This window comes from Corythoichthys intestinalis, chromosome 19 (assembly GCF_030265065.1).
Source record: "Corythoichthys intestinalis isolate RoL2023-P3 chromosome 19, ASM3026506v1, whole genome shotgun sequence".
In the NCBI taxonomy this organism is placed as follows: Eukaryota; Metazoa; Chordata; class Actinopteri; order Syngnathiformes; family Syngnathidae; genus Corythoichthys; species Corythoichthys intestinalis.
In genome coordinates, this window is record NC_080413.1 from 19329638 (window position 1) to 19337390 (window position 7753).

The window sequence follows — 7753 nt, forward strand, 5'->3', positions numbered from 1 at the left end:
ATTTTGTTTTGCTTTTTGTTTTAAACCCAGAAAACAATTAAACAAATGTGGTGGACAGTATTTGTTCCCTCGCTTTTTAAGCCGTATACACTGTAAAAAAAAAAAAAAAAAAACAACAACAACAACAACAAAAAACAACATTTAGAATTTACTCAATAAAATTGAGGTAACAATTTACACTCTGTTTGATAGTGTAAATTTTGATATTTTAAAGTTGCACTGTTTGATAGTTTAAATTTTACCCAATTTTACCCAAGTAAATTGGGTAAAATTTACACTATCAAACCGAGTGTAAATTGTTACCTCAATTTTATTGAATACATTCTGTAGGTGGTTTTTTCAAAGTGTACGATCCCAGACCGACGTTAAAAAGATGTTGGCTCAACATTCCACTGTTGATCTTATATCGTTGAATCAGCGTCACTTTTGCACCCTCAATTAATGTTGTTTCAACGTTGAAATCCTTACAAAACCCAAACGTCATTTCGATTATTAATAATATTGCAACAACGCTGAATCAATGTTATGTTTTCGACCAAAACGCCCGCCCATCCATAATTCAATGACTTTTCAATCACATTTCCCGGTCAATCATGAATCAACTATTTGTCAGCATCATCAACTATAAAACAATGTTAACCCAACCATCGCCTGACATACCATAGAACAACGTTAATTGTTTCAACGTCACTTGACGTCGAAAATTTCGATGTCAACCATACTGATGATTTTGATGGAAAATCAACGTTTATTCAGTGTCGGTCTGCTATCTGGGATACTTTTAAATGCAACGATATTAATATGTTGTGACTTTTGAAATCCACCATGTACCATTTCAATCAATTAAAAGAGTAAAAAATGATTTTGTACTCATTTTAGAAACATTATTTGCAACGAAATCGTTCTTAAATGGGATTTTTCTGACTAAAATTCGCATATAATGTCTGTCAACTAAACTAACTAAATAAGTAGCTGAATTCAAGTTCAAACTAACTGTACATAAAAGTCGGTCTGTTTTTGGCGTTTTTAAACGGATTTCTGGTAGTCTTGTTCCCCTGCACTCACAAGTTTGTTCTCACTTGGCACACTTGCAAAACTAAGTCATTTCTCCTCCTGCACGGCTCCCAAAACCATACTCTCCTCCCCTCCCATCTCATTCACTCCACTGTGAACACCGGGGTCCTCTCTTCCTGACACCCTGACCTTGACAGCTTGCTGCGCTCTCCCCGGGTAACTCCAGAAATCCATATTCTGTTTTTAATTGTCCTTCTTCCCACGGTGGGCCCTAGGCCATATGGCCGCACAAAGTGTCGATTTAAGCGGACATGCATGGGGCGAGGCGGGGAGGCGTATTTAATTGCAATTAACCATTGTGTCTTTGGTGTCTCTCAACCTGCAGTTTTTACGCACGGAATGAATTCATGCGAACGTCTCTTTGGTTTTGGAAGGAGAGGCACAAAGAGACCATAAAATTAGGTACACCTGCACGGAATATGGAGTTCAATACTATTAGCCGGAAATGTGTTGCAATTCAGCTTTGACAACAGGGAAAGTGCTTTCTGGAAGAAAATCATTCAAAATAAAAAATGAGTTTAACACTTCAGCATATACAAACTTTATTTCATATTCACATTTGAGCACTAAAATTAGGACATATTGTGATTAATCAATCAATACAAACACAGTAGTGACATCATCACATATATATTTTCTGTTTAAAAAAAATATTAATGATTTCTTTTGTACTGTTATTTTCGGACTATAAGGCGCACCTGACTATAAGCCGCCACCAACCAAATTTGACACGGAAACAGCATTTGCTCAGAGATAAACTGCACCGGACTATAAGCCGCAGCTGTCCTTACTGTATTATGGGATATTTACACCAAAAGATATTAACCGGTAACACTTTATTTGACAGCGGCGTCATAAGACTATCATAATTATGACATGACACTGTCATGAGCATTTAATGAATGCTTATGATGATGTCATTTAGTGTCATCCGGCAAATTTTCTCTCTTTTGAATGGATGTAAAAGATCCGAGCTGGACATACAGGAGTTGGTGACAAAATTTGCCGAATGACACCTAACAGCATCTATCATAAGCATTCATTGATGCTCATGACAGTGTCATGTCATAATGATGATGTTCTTATGGCAGTCTTATGACGCCAATTTCAAATAAAGTGTTACCTATGAACCCCAAAAAATTGACAAATAAACCGCAGGATTCAAAATGAAGGACAAAAGCAGCAGCGTATGGTCGAAAAATTATATATCTACTCTAAGTTAATGTATAATTTTTTTGTGCGTGTAAAGAATAAGTTATATGCCATGTGTGAATGTATGCATTCATATACTTATGGCAGAAAACACTCAGGTGACTTGAAATTCCGCTCTGAGACCCCTAATTTGACCAAATTTCAAAATTGTCCAATATGCATGTGTGATACATCATTGGAAAGCTTAAAATCTCAATTTTCTGGGGGAAGAAAAATTTTGAACAGGAGCGCATTTTTTAAAAAAAAATTATTTTTTTTTTGAACAGCAAAACTAAACTGAACAGCAGAATTAAAGATGCCATGTTTTAACAAGATATTATTGCATACTTGCCTCGTTTTGATCCAAAAACTCTATGTAGCATGTAGCATTGAATGTCAAGACACAGATGTGAATGGCCACAGCCATATTTTGGGGGGATTTTACGGTTGAAACATGGTAATACAACAAGGGTCGCGATGCAGAAATCGCAGACACCAAGGAGTGGTCGAGATGTTCTTTTTCACATATTTACCCTTTTAAAGGTTTTTTTTTTTTTTTTCAATTTTTCTCTGTTTGGATCGATTATTTATCATCTAACATAATGGGGAAAATGCGACAGTAACAAATATGTTAATTAAAATATGCGAGTGAAAAGTTTTTTTTTTTTTTTTTTTTTGTAACGAAATATTAGACATCAATTAATGATTCTAAGATAAAAATGACATTTTGATTTATAAATATAATTACCTTTTTATGGCTGGGTTGAAACAAAACCGGTTGCGCGACGTTTGTAAACTGGGGTTTCCAGGATAAAAGGGACAAATTAAAAATGGTTTGGGGGCTTAACGCGCCATGAATCTGCTATGGCAGCATATAGATACATTGTTCTATCAAACACAACAGATGTTTTGGCCTAAAATACAGCAATTTATTTTAAAGAGGAGTGCGAGAGCAGAAACTGCTTTTTCAGTCATGACTACGTTTTCCGCCTTTATATAAATTAATGTACATGTGTCTACAGCTGATTTTGTGTTGATTCACTAGCATTCCCAATAAAAGATTTTTTGGTGGATTTTAGTTAAAAATGACAGTATGCTTAACTGCAATTATTTCAGGCAATCTGCAATATCAATTTAAAAAAAGGAAAAAAATACATATACTGTAGATATGGCGGAAAACACTCAGGTGACTTGAAGTTCCGCGCTGAGACCCCCAATTGAGCCAACTTTCCAAATTGGCTGATATGCATGTGCGATACATCATTGGATAGTTTAATATCTCAGTTTTCTGGGGGAAGAACATTTTTGAGCAGGAGGGCTTTTTTTTTTTTTTTTTTTTTTTTTTTTATTTTTATTTTTTTTTATTTTTTAAACAGCAAAACCATATCTGGAGGTGAGGGCACGCAAGAACAGAATTACAGACGCCATGACTTTAATGAGATATTATCGGGTACCTACTTTGTTTCGATCCAAAAAATCCATGTAGCATGTATCGCTGAGTGTCAAGACACAGCTGTGAATGGCCACAGCTGGATTTTTGGGGGATTTTATGGGTGAAACATGGTCATATAACAAGGGTCGCGATGCAGAAATCGCAGGCATCAAGGAGTGGTCGAGATTTTCTTTTTCATATATTTACCCTTTTAAACATTTTTTTCAACTTTTTTGTCTGGATCAATTATTTATCATGCAACATATCGGAGAAAATGCGACAGTAACAAAAAAAATTACAATGAAGCGATAGTTATGAGGTAGAAATCCGTGAACGAAATATGAGACATCAACGAATGATTCTAAGCTAAAAACGACAGACATTTTGAATGATAAATATAATTAATTACCTTTGTTTTATGGCTGGGTTGAAACAAAAGCAGTTGCGCGACGTCTGTAAACGGGGGGTTTCAGGGTAAAATGGACAAATTAAAAATAGTTCGGGGGCTTAATGTGCCATGAATCTGCTATGGAAGCATATAGACATGTTGTTCTATCAAACACAACAGTTGTTTTGGCTTAAAATACAGCAGTTTCTTTTAAAGAGGAGTGCAAGAGCAGAAACTGCTTTTTCAGTCTTGTCTGTGTTTTCCGCCATACATATATAAATGTATGTACTGTAAGTTAATGCATTAATATTTTTGTGCATATAAATAATACGTTTTATGCCTGTGTGTAAGTATGCATTTATATACTCATATAAATTAATGTAGATATAAAGGATATATAAATAACTGTACATGTCAGTATATATTATATGTGTATATATCTATACTGTTGCTGATTTTGTGTTGACTCGCTAGCATTCCCTATAAAAATATTTTTGGGGTGGATTTTAGTTAAAATGACAGAATGCTTAACTGCAGTTTTTCCAGGTTATCTACAATATCAATTTTTAAAAAGGAAAAAAGAAATAGTTGCAGAATGCTGTGAACATTTAACCTATACAAATAATTTGGTGTGAATTTGAGCAACCTTTGAGGAATCATAGTGAAATCATACTTTGTTTTTTCTCTCTTCACAACTGTCAATTTTATAATCGCCAAAATATGATGTTCCAATGACTGACTTTTTGGATCTTTTTAAGAGTTGGCAAGCGTATTTCTCACTCGTGCGCGTGAGTGCGCACGGATCACGTGTGCGCGCGTGTACGTGGGTGGCTGCCGGCGGCTGAATGGCGAATGTTTGACATAATCTCCTTAACGCGTCCTAATCCTCGTCATTCACTGATAGCCTTTACTCAAATATAACCAACATCATGGTTGCCCGGGTTGCCTTCTTTCATTTCGCTTTCTCTTCTGTGAGTGACAAGCTTCTCCTCAGACACTCAATAAATGTTGCCAGCCACAAAGGATGCAGTCGATTGTGTATCTCTTTTTCTTCATACACATGCATATTTGACTGAATTCAACGAGGATAAACATGGGTGAAGTCAGCGCGTAACAATGCAACCCTTGATGAAATCTCACCTGCATGAGAGTGGGTGAGAACACTCGGTGCACGCATGATGAAAATGCACGGACAATGATTTCTTATGACTGCACAGGTCCCTAAAAGCGACCAAGCGGAAATCAATTGGTTTAGCAAGAAGTCACTAAGCACCAGGGAGAGAATAATGGAGAGATTTCAAGCCTGGTAAAAGCCATAGTGAAGCTGCTCCAGCTTTAAAAGTGACCCGAAGAGATCAGAACTGCTGCTTTCAATCACCATTCATTTCTTATTCACGTGCAATCAAGTGTGGCCAAAAAGTGGTTTCCAAATATGTGACTATGCTCTATCGTGTATTGTTTCCTTTCGGCCAAGGCACTATTTTCAACAGCAGAAAAAGTTTATTTACACCACCGTGATATTGGCCCCGCATCAGACACAAATTTATATACAAATCATGTCAGCGTCATATGACTTTTGGGGAACGGGGGGCACAACATGTTGATCACCCCGAAAAGAATAATAAGAATATTTATAATAACAAGTTGACAATAAGCGTTTTATTTTGTTTCCCATCATTCTTGGGAATTCTAAATCAGGCTGCTTAGGCAATACTTTTCGCCAGGATCGTCATCTATTGAATATGGTACGCCCGCCGGTGTCGTGCCAATGTAGTTACCCAGTCTAAACTTGTATCCCCTGAGCGGAGCTATATGGAGGTAGATTTGTGTCTTTACTTTTCAATCAACAAAAAGTTGCTTCAATTTAAAAAAAAAAAAAAAAAAAAGTTGCTTCAATCTAAATATATATTTTCAACCCCCAAAAAAGTCGCTTCAATCAACAACAACAAAAAGTGTTTGAATGCAAAAATAAATTTGAAACTAAAATAAATGCATGTGAAAGCTGTTTTTCTTTGATTTTTCTTTTTATTTCTATTATATTTTTCATTTTTTTTTTTTTTTTTTGATTGAAGCCAAGTTTTTATTTATTTAATTATTTATTTATTTTTTTTTTTATGAAGCAACTTTTTTGATTGAAGTAATGTTGATTTGTGTTTGGGCCGCATTTTGGCCAGGACATTTTTGTCTTTATAATTCAATTGGAAAAACAAGTTGCTTCAAAAAAATATATATTTTCAAAAAGAAAAATCATTTTAATCAAAAAAAAAAAAAAAAATTTCAACCATGGAAAAAGTTTTTGAATGCAAAAAAATAATTTTTCATTGAAAAAGTTTTCTTTGATTGAAGCAATCCTTTTTGTGTTTGGGCCATATTTTCGGTACACCATTTGTGTCTAAATTTAATCCCCCAAAAAGTTGCTTCAATCAAAAAAAAGTATTTTCAATTAAAGAAAAAATCATTTGAAAAATAAAATTGCCGTCCCGTATTTTTTATGTTGTTGTTGAAAATTATATGCAAAGCAAATGACCATCTAAATTGCTAGTCACATGATATGTTCGGAATTTTTTTTTAAATTATTTATTATAAAAATATATTTTTTTGTTCATTTCATTCATTTTTGTTGCAGTTTTATTGCTTTACAACTTCAGTCAATTACATGCAATGACGCTTTTCGGCCACCAGAGTGGCCTGGACCCCCCTTAAAATCCGCTTATGTCAATAGTATGTGCTATTTGTGCGGCTATTGTTTTAAGATATTTATCATTCTTTTATAGATCAATCTGAGGTCAATTAGCACCCGCTTTAATTAAAAATGGCAACAAATGATGTCAATCGTTTATGCATTGTTTGTGCTGTAAAAATGATCATTTATGCTGCTATTGTTTTTGAGATATTGAGATATTAATTTCGAGTGATGACGTCACGTCATAGGCGGAGTTTGATTTTTGTTGCGGGTGGGGGGTGGCAAAAATGTTGATGACCCCGAAACGCAGTGTCAGCAATAAAATTATTTTTCAAGATATATTCTCGGATAGTAGCTTAGCCCATCCCCGTACATACAGGCATTCCAGCTGTGTCTGTGGGTGTCTGTCTTACCTAGTGGAGAAGTAGACGCCGAATTCTGTTTGACTGAATATTCCAGCCAGGAACATTTATAATGTTACGTTGAAAATGAGCGTTTTTTGTTTGTTTGTTTGTTTGTTTCCCATCATTTTTTAGGGGAATTCTTAATCAGGCTGCTTGGGACAGCTACACTTTTGGCCAAGATCGCCTTCCATTGAAAAGGGTATGCCCGGTGGTGAATGTGGCTCTGTTGTACAATTGACGTCTTTAGTGGGGCAAATAGAAACTCTGCTCACAATTTTGGGGGTGCTCTCCGGCGTTTCATGGTCTTCAATCCTCGCCCAGTAGTTGTTGTCGCTTTTGAAAGCTTAGGTTTGAAAAAATTACATTTTCCTATTTTGCCTCTTCTGTCCTCAGGTTGTTGTTTTTTTTTTTTTGCGAAGCAAATGACCATCTCTAAGGTGAAATAAAATAAAATAATTTTGACCCATTATAAAAATAATAATAAAGTCTTAATTTTAAATTCGTATATTGGAAAGTCGATTATATGCAATGACATTTTTGGCAACCGGGTGGGGGGCTATGCCACCCCGGCCCTCCCTTAA